We start from the raw sequence: 9,527 nt of genomic DNA, 5'->3' as shown, positions 1-9,527 counted from the left end.
GACCTCATGATTGGCGCATGAATATAACATTGATTTAAGCCTCCCCCAAGCTTGAGCTATGCTTTCTCCTTTGCGAGGCCAAAAATTATATATATAATTGTGGTCACGATGAACAAGATGCATAGGGTAATACTTTTGATGAAATTCCAATTTCAATCTTCTATAATTCCATTGTCGGGTGGTAGGTGCGACATATGCCAACGGGTGGCTTATCTGTGTGGGAACCAGTAAGACGTCGCCGGTGCCTGGAAGCAGGATGAGGCGTAGACACGCACGCCGGCGGCTCTTACCCAGCTTCGGGGCTCTCCGAAGAGATAACACCCCTACTGCTGCTCTGCGGGGTCTCCGCATGCTCACTAGATGAGTCGAGTAGCTACACAACGCTCCTTGAGCTGTTTGGGGGAGGAGGAGGAAGAAAGGGCACGGCTAGCCTGCTTCTTCTCCTTGTATCGTCTCTAGAACTAGCAGGGGGTCCAACCCTTTGCATGGGTGCCCCGGGGGGTTTATATAGGCCTACCCCCCGGGGGTACAATGGTAATCCGGCTGGGCACGGGCCCAGCCGTCTGTGACTGCACTCGCCGGCTTCTGCGCCGACTGCTGGGGCCCGCCGGCTGGTGGGTCCCGCCAGCTGTCAACTCCTTGGTCACTGTGGCTTCATCTTGCTGACGTGAGCTTCATCGTGGTAAGCGCGGCTACAGTACCGACGCCTGTCGGGTGATCGCTGTAGCCTTACCGCGTCTTGTCTCCTTAAGGGGGCGTCCTCTTCGAGGGAAGCGGCGAGCCGGCTGGCGGAGCCGGCTCTGTCTTGGGCCGGTTGGTTGGAAGCGCGGCCGCCTTCGGCCGTCTCCCTGCTCTAAGGGGCCCACCGCCTGTGGGCCACGCTGGCGGCCCGTCGTGGGTGATGCCAGGGTCAACATGGCAACAGTGCTGCGCCGGACGGGTCATGCCTACTTCGTACGGCGCACTATGCCAGGCGTGATCCGAGATTCGGGGGTGGCAGGTTCTTCTGTAGCCATGCCCCGTCGCACCGCCGTTAGGTGGGTGCAAACTTTGTGGGTACGGTCTTGACTACTTTATGGGGAGTCGGCTTGAAGGAGTCAGCTTTCTCGTAGCCGGCTTCTTGGAGTCGGCCCTCTCATGAAGGTTTAAGTCAGACCGCCTTCCCAAAGCCGGCCTAGATCGCAGCCGGCGGGGGGAAGGCGGCCCCGCGTCTTGGATTTTTGAGAGCCGGGCGGGCTCGTAATTTTTGCAGAAGTGCCAGGGGAAGCCGGCTAGGCTACCCATGGCCATTTACTCCGACAGTAGTCCCCGAAGCTGATCGAGCTCCGAGGTGAACAAGGGGACGAGAAGCTTGGTCAGCTTCCTATCCGGAGAGCCGGCTTCGCGGGCGTACGCCGACTTCTGATAACCCGCGTAAGCGGGAGGAGAGGGGGCCTGCATGCTGACCACGGGCCCTCTTGCGGCCACGTGGCGGCAGGATTCTGCGAGCGCACGCGCCCGATGGGACGCCGCCGCAGGCCCGGGCCCGCCACTCGCGAGCCTCGGTCCGGGCGCGGATCTCCCGTGGCCCACAGGGCCGCTCGCCTTCTCAAGGCAGTTTTGCCTCGCCATTAAGGATCGGTAATCGTGGGGCGTGGGAAGTGGGCACGATCGACCCCCACGCTTCCCCACGCCCCGCCTCCTCGACTCCGTCACGTGAGCCTATAAGTAGGGGGAGGAGAGAGAGCGACAGAGGTTCGCGCGCTCCTTCCCACTCCGTCCCTCCTAGCCCTCGTCTCCTTACTCTCGCTGCCGCCGCAGCCTTCTCCTCAACGCCGTCGCGTCTCCACGCCACCTCATCGCCATGGCTCTGTCAAGCTCCTGGGACGGCTCCAACGTCCACGAGGATCACGTGGAGTTCCTTCGCCAGACCCGGCGCCTGCCCGGCGCCGACCGCGTTCAGGTCCGTCTGGCGCCCGAGAGGGAGATCTCGCCGGCGCCGGAGGAGGGCGAGCGGGTCGTCTTCCGCTCGCACTGCCTGCGCGGCTTCGGCCTCCCGGCGAGCGGGTTTCTTCGTTCCTTCCTCGACTTCTACAACCTCCAGCCGCATCACCTCACGCCCAATGCGGTGATGCTGCTTTCGGCCTTCGTCTCCCTCTGTGAAGGCTTCTTGGGGCTGCTCCCCACCCTGGAGCTCTGGGGAGAATTCTTCCAGAGCAAGCTCGGCACGGTCGTCGCCGGCATGCCCGCCCCCTGCGGAGCCTTCATCGCCATGAGGAGGGCGAGCGAGAACAATCCGTTCCTGCCCATCCCCCTGATCCAGTCGGTGAAGGTCTGGCAGAGATCTTACTTCTATGTGAAGAACGTCGCCGAGCAAGAAGACTACATAAACTTGCCGGCTTACGTAGCCGGCCTGCCGGCTGGGAGGCAGCCCTCGTGGAGCTTCCGATCCCGGTCGTTGTCTCCGGCCGGGAACGCCGCCATCTCCCGGCTTCGGGTGCTCATTCAGTCGGAAGGCCTGCGCGGAGCCGACTTGGTGGCCGCCTTCGTGGAGCGCCGGATCCTTCCTCTCCAGAGCCGGCCCCACATGATGTGTCAGATGAGTGGCCGGTTCGACCCAAGCCGGCTCAGCACATGGGAGATGCCCCACGCGGAGGTGGCGCTTATGGTTAATTACATCGCCAATTGCAAGCTCAGCGGGGACTGGCAGTACGGCAAGGCGCCGTACTCTCGCGCGAATCCTCCACCCGTGGTAAGCTTCTCTCTTTATCCTCTTTTTCGTCGTCAGCCGGCTTCGCGACGGCCGGCTTCTGACCTTCCGGCTCTCTGTGCAGAACCCTCTTCTCCCGCCGCCGGCTGGGGCGGCAGGGATCGAGCGCCAGTACGTCCCCGACCGCACGGTCGATGATGTTGACGACCCGGACTTGGGGGCGGCCACCATGGAGGACGCCGTCGTGGGGGACAGCACCGAGCCCGGAGGCTCGAAGTTCACCGCGAGCTTCGAGGACTGGCCGGATGACTTCGAAGCCGAAGTCGTTCCGCGCCGCCAGCCGGCGGCCGACCAACAGGGCGCCGGCTCGTCCGTCGCGTCGGCTGCCGGCGGCGCGCAGAAATGTCGGGCCGCTCTAGGCCTCTTCGGCAGCCGGCCGAAGAAGTCCAAGCCCTCCGCCGCGGCGACGAAGCGAGAGGAGGCGGCCGCGAAGGCGGCCCACTTCCGCAAAGCTGTGAAACAGCCCCAGGCGGTCTCGGCGTAAGTTTTTAACCGCTTGCCGTAGTCTCGACGTTGTTCTTTTTTCTTCAAATGCACTCTTAGCTTTCTTCGTTTGCTGGACAGGGCGCCGCTTTCTCTCGAGCGGGGCCCAGGCGGCTCCGTCGTGGGGCCGGCTGTAGGTTCTTCGAGCTCCCGCCGCGTGGACCCCCGCGCCGATCTTAGGGAGGCCACAGAGCAGAACGCCCGCGAAGCGCGGGAGGAGCGCGAGGCGGCGGAGAAGGCGGCCGCCCAGGCGGCAAAGGGGCAGGCTGAAGCCGTAGCCAAGGCCTAGAAGGAGGCGGCTCCTGCAGAGACGGAGGCGGAAAGCTCGCGCAGCCAACCTCCGCTGCTCGCCGTTCCCCTCCGAGCCGTGGCCCCCAACACCCCATTGCCCATGGCGGAGGAGATCATCCAAGACTCGCCGCTGTTGGAGAGGGAGGAGGAGCCCGTGGTCTTGGCCGGGAGAATGCCGCCTGCGGCGCCAACCGGGGCGGGCCAAGGCAGTCGATCACTAGCGGCGCCGGAGGAGCCGGCCGGGGGTGAGCCAGGGAGCCGGGCCGGCCTCAAGGTGCAGCTGGCGACAGGCCGGCGTGCTGAAGGAGGCGCCGCTCCGCCGGAGTCGCGCCGAGCCGTGGGCGCGGGCCAGCCGGCAGGAGATCTGGAGGTGGCCAGCTCCGCCGTGTCCGAGTGGACTCCCATCGGGGGGACCGGCGAGCTAGAAGCAGCGGCTCAAGGGGTCCGGAACCGGCTACGAGCTCAAGCCGCCCTGCTGCAGTGCCCTTCTCTTGCTCGACGCATCGCTGGAGGACTCCGGTGACGCTGCGCTTGAGTAGTAAAATCTTCGAAGGAGGTTGGCGTTCCATGGTCGTTCCGACTCCTTGCCGGAGTCGTCTCTTTTGCGTGCCTTCGGCTTCTGTGCGTCGATCAGGTAGTAGGAGTCGTTGCCTAGAGCTCTGCTGATGACGAAAGGGCCTTCCCAAGGGGCTGAGAGCTTGTGCTGGCCGGCTGTTCGCTGAATCAGCCGGAGCACCAGGTCGCCCTCTTGGAAAGATCTTGGCCTGACCTTCCGGCTGTGATAGCGGCGCAAACCCTGCTGGTAAATTGCAGACCGGCTGAGAGCTAACAGCCGGCTTTCTTCCAGCAGGTCGACGCCGTCTTCTCGTGCTTCCTTGGCCTCCGCTTCCGTGTACATGGTTACTCGAGGCGAGTCGAATTCGATGTCAGTTGGGATGACCGCCTCGGCACCGTACACAAGGAAGAAGGGGGTGAAGCCGGTTGACTTGTTGGGTGTAGTGCGCAGACTCCAGAGGATAGCCGCAGCTCATCGAGCCAACAGCCGGCCGAGCGCTCCAGAGGTACAACCAATCGGGGCTTGATGCCGGAGAGGATGAGGCCGTTGGCTCGCTCGACCTGGCCGTTTGACTGCGGATGGGCGACGGACGCTAAGTCCAGCCGGATGCCTTGGGCTGCACAGAAACGTGCCAAGGCTCCTTTGGCGAAAGTCGTGCCATTGTTGGTGATGATGTTGTGCGGCACACCATACCGAGTTGTTATGTCTGCGATGAAGGTCACGGCAGTCGGCCCATTCAGCTTCTTGATCGGCTTTGCTTCAATCCACTTGGTGAACTTGTCCACGGCGATGAGCAGATGCGTCATGCCGCCGCGCGCCGTCTTGAATGGGCCCACCATGTCCAGTCCCCAAACGGCAAAGGGCCAAGTGAGGGGAATGGTCTTGAGTGCCGAGGCCGGCATGTGTTCCTTGGAGCTGAAGAGCTGGCATCCCTTGCAATGCTTGACTAGTTCTTTGGCGTCGTCCAAAGCAGTCGGCCAGAAGAAACCATGGCGGAAGGCTTTGGCGACAAGTGATCTTGAGGCCGCATGGTGGCCGCACTCTCCTTGGTGAATGTCTGCGAGGATTGCAATGCCCTTCTCTTGCTCGACGCATCGCTGGAGGACTCCGGTGACGCTGCGCTTGAGTAGTTCTCTGTTGACGATTGTGTACGCTCTGGCTCGACGCTGGACTTGTCTTGCTTCTGTTTCGTCGGTCGGCAGGTCTTGGTTCACTAAGAAGTTGAGGATGGATTGAGCCCAGGACGGAGCCGCGATTTCTTCTACTGTCAACGTGGCTACTTCCACTAGGGTGGGCGGGCTGGGCGGTGAGGTGCTGGAGTCGGCCGCCAGCTGTAGTGCTGGTGCAGTCCCCGGGCCGGCTACCGCAGTCCCCGAGCCGGCTGCCGAAGTCCCCGGGCCGGCTACAGCGGTCTTGAGGTCGGCTACTTGATTCTTCGAGCCGGACCTGGCCGCATCGGGGTCAGGCGGCACGAAGATGGAATCGGATTCCGGAGACGGCTTGATAGACGGCTTGAGTAGGTGTTGTAGAGCGACGCTGGTTGGAATTGCTTGCCGGGTGGATCCTATTCGGGCCAAGGCATCAGCTGGCTCGTTGTCGGCTCGAGGTATGTGAAGGAACTCGCACCCTTCAAAGTATCCGCTGAGTTGTTGGACCAAGAAACGGTAGCTCGCCATGTTCACGTCCTTGGCGTCCCAGTCACCGGATGACTGCTGGACTACCAGGTCCGAGTCGCCATAACATAGGATCCGGCGAATGCCAAGCTCTTTGGCAAGCCGGAGCCCGTGTATGAGCGCCTCGTACTCGGCCACATTGTTGGAGGCGGCGAAGTGGATCTGTAGCGCGTATTTGAGCTTGTCGCCTTTGGGAGAAGTAAGGACGATGCCGGCTCCCAAGCCGGTGCGCATCTTGGACCCGTCGAAGTGCATGCGCCAATGGGTGGAGTCCGGAGCCGGCGGCAGGTACTGGGTCTCGGCCCAGTCGACGAGGAAGTCGGCCAGCGCTTGGGACTTGATGGCGGTGCGGGGCTGGTAGAAGATTGTGTAAGGGGCCAGCTCGATTGCCCATTTCGCGACCCGGCCGGATGCATCCCGGCTGCCTATGATCTCGGCTAGCGGGGCAGTGCATACGACCGTGACGGGATGCTCTTGAAAGTAGGGCTTCAGTTTCTTGGCGGTGAAGTACACGCCGTAGCACATCTTTTGGTAGTGCGGGTAGTTCTGCTTTGAGGCGGACAACACCTCGCTCAAATAATACACCGGCCTCTGGACCGGCTGGGCTCGGCCTTCTTCCGGGCGCTGGACTATGATGACGGTGCTGACTACCCGGCTGGTTGCAGCGATGTAAAGGAGCATGGGCTCTTTCTCAGTCGGCGCCGCGAGGACAGGCGGCGTGGCCAGCATCTTCTTCAACTCGTGGAAAGCTTGGTCGGCCTGGTCGTTCCACTCGAAGTGAGTGCTCTTCTTCATGAGGCGGTAGAGGGGGAGGGCCTTTTCTCCGAGCCGGCTCATGAAGCGGTTCAGGGAGGCTAAGCACCCGGTGAACTTCTGAATGTCTCGAAGCTTGGTGGGGATCGCCATTCTCTCGATGGCCTTGATCTTCGCTGGGTTGCATTCGATGCCGCGTTCGGATACCAGGAAGCCTAGGAGCTGGCCGGCTGGCACCCCGAACACGCATTTCTCGGGGTTGAGCTTGATTTGGAACCGGCGCAGGTTCTCAAATGTTTCCTTGAGGTCTTCCAGCAAGGTGCCACGCTTCTCCGTCTTCACCACGATGTCGTCCACGTAAACGTGGGCATTCCTGCCGAGCTGCTTGAGGAGGCACTTCTGCATGCAACGCTGAAAGGTGGCACCGGCATTTCTCAAGCCGAATGTCATAGTCAGGTAGCAGAAGGCTCCGAACGGCGTGATGAAGGCGGTCTTCAGGCGGTCATCCGGGTCTAGCTTTATCTGGTGATATCCAGAGTAAGCATCCAAAAAACTCAACAGCTCGCATCCGGCCGTGGAGTCTATCACTTGGTCTATCCTTGGCAGGGCGAAAGGGTCTTTGGGGCATGCTTTGTTGAGGCTTGTGTAGTCTATACACATGCGCCACTTGTTATTCTTCTTCAGCACAAGGACCGGGTTGGCGAGCCACTCTGGGAAGAAAACTTCCATGATGAAGCCGGCCGCCAAGAGCCGGGCTATCTCCTCCCCTACAATCCTGCGCTTCTCCTCTGACAGCCGGCGAAGGGGTTGTCTGACCGGCTTCGCGCCTTCTCGAACATGCAGTTTGTGCTCGGCGAATTTCCTCGGAACACGCGGCATGTCCTTGGGGGACCATGCGAAGATGTCCCGATTCTCACGGAGGAAATCGGCGAGCTCGCCTTCCTATTTGCTGTTCAGGTTTGCCCCGATGACGGCAAACCTCTCCTGACGCTCGGGGTCAAGAGGTATCTTCTTCGTCTCCTTGGCCGGCTGAAAAGACCCTTGAGTGTCACGCTCCTTGGGGTCGGGGGACACGGCCGACTGCTTGCCGGCCATGGCCACGACTCGGTCCAGCATCTTCTTCTCTTCAGCGATCACAAGGGACTCGGCCAGCCGGCTGCTGGCCGCGGCGCACTCGGAGGACTTCTTGTAGTCGCCGGCTACGGTGATGACGCCTTTGGTGCTTGGTATCTTCATCTTGAGGTATGCATAGTGGGGAACCGCCATGAATTTGGCCAAGGCAGGTCGGCCCAGCAATGCATGGTAAGGGCTCTCCAGGTCCACCACCTCAAACCAGATCGCTTCCCGGCGGAAATGCTCCTTGTCCCCAAAAAGTACATCAATCTTGATTTTGCCAATGGGGGCGCAGGACAGGCCGGGTACGATGCCATGGAACACTGTCCGAGTGGGCGTGAGCTATTTTGTCTTGACGTTCAACTTCTCCAGGGTGTCACGATACAAGATGTTGATGCTGCTCCCGCCGTCTATCAGTACACGAGAGAAGCGGGCGGCGCGTCTGTCCGTTGCAAGGGTGGCTTCCAGGACCAAAGCATAAGAGCCGGGAGACGGCATCACCTCCGGGTGGTCGGCCCGGCTCCAGCTGATGGGCTTTTCCGACCAATGCATGTGTTCAGCTGGGGTGGCAGCAACCACGCTGACTTCCTGGTGCTCTCGGCGTTTGCTGCGCCGGTCTTCGGGCTGGCTGGTGAAGACGAGTAGGTTGCTTGCTCATCAGGGAACTCGTCTTGCACGGCTCCGACTGCGGGCCGAGCGGCCGGAGGCGGCGGAGGCGGAGGCGGCGGGCCGGCAGGCGGAGGTGGCAAGAGCCCCTCGCCTTTAGAGATTCGGGTGAGCCAGTTGCACTTCCGGGTCGTGTGGTTGGACGGCTTCGCGCCGCTGTGGAACTTGCAAGGGGCGTCGAGGGTTTGCTCGTAGGAGAAGGCGGGCTGCCAAGCCGGCCTGCCGCCCTTGGGCTTCTTGGGCGCCGGTCGTTCTTCAGGCAGCGCATCTTCGACCGTGGGCACCTGCCGGCTAGCGGGAGGCGGCGCAGGGCCCTTGCGCTTGTTGTCGTTCGAGTTGGGGTGTCGGCCGGGCTCTCCAGCCGGCGTCTTGGGCGCCGGGTTGAGCACCTTCCCGGACGCGTCTACCCGCAGCTCGGTCTTCATCGAGGAGTCGGCGGTGGCGTACTTGTCCGCTATGTCCAGAAGCTCGTCGAGAGTAGCCGGCTCATCGCAGAGGAGCTTGTGCTTGAGGAGGGTGCCTTCTCGGCATCCGGCTGTGAAGTACTCTATGGCTTGTACCTCGTGCACCCCTTCGCAGGAGTTGCGGAGCTGGGCCCAACACGTGAGGTAATCGCGGGTGGACTCGGCGGGGCCTTGCACGCACAAGGAGAGCTGTCTGGGCTTGGGAGCCCGCTTGTAGGTGCTGGTGAAGTTGCGGATGAAGGCTTCTGTGAAGTCTAGCCAACTGTTGATGCTATGCGGCTTGAGGCTGTTGAGCCAAGTCCACGTCGTGCCTTGCAGCATGAGGGGCACGTACTTCACGGCGACTCGCCGGTTGCCGTTGGCTATGCTAACTGCGGTGGAGTAGTCGATCAACCAATCTTCCGGCTTCACGGAGCCGTTGTACTTGGGCGTGTCTCTTGGGAGCGAGAACCCTTTGGGAAAGGGCTCGTCGCGGATGCGGGGGCCAAAGCAAGGCGGGCCGACATCGTCTTCTTCTTCCAATGCCAGGGATCGTGCCAGGCGGTCGAGCCAATGGCGGGCGTCGTTCTCGCCGATTCCTTCGCGGCGGCCCAGTCGGCCGCTGAGAGTCGGGCGCACCACTGGCGGTGAGGCGGGGTATCTCTCTCCACGGGGCGGAGGCGGAGGCGGGTCGCCCCGCCACTCCATGGCTCGGGGATAACCGTCCGCGTCCCGCTCGATGGAGATCCGGGTCCGGCCGTGGCTGGTAGCCGGCTCCTTCTCGCGCCGCGCGCGGGTAT

General features: G+C 62.1%; 1 pseudogene; it reads right to left on the bottom strand.

Moving 5' to 3' along the window:
* Nucleotides 1-4,838: 4,838 nt before the first annotated feature.
* LOC147974977 (uncharacterized) lies at nt 4,839-7,165 on the bottom strand (annotated as a pseudogene).
* Between the last annotated feature and the right edge of the window lie 2,362 nt (nt 7,166-9,527).

Source organism: Triticum urartu, chromosome 4A, assembly GCF_056163025.1.
Source record: "Triticum urartu cultivar PI428250 chromosome 4A, HENAU_Tu73, whole genome shotgun sequence".
Lineage (NCBI taxonomy): Eukaryota > Viridiplantae > Streptophyta > Magnoliopsida > Poales > Poaceae > Triticum > Triticum urartu.
This window is presented reverse-complemented; position numbering and strand designations above follow the sequence as displayed.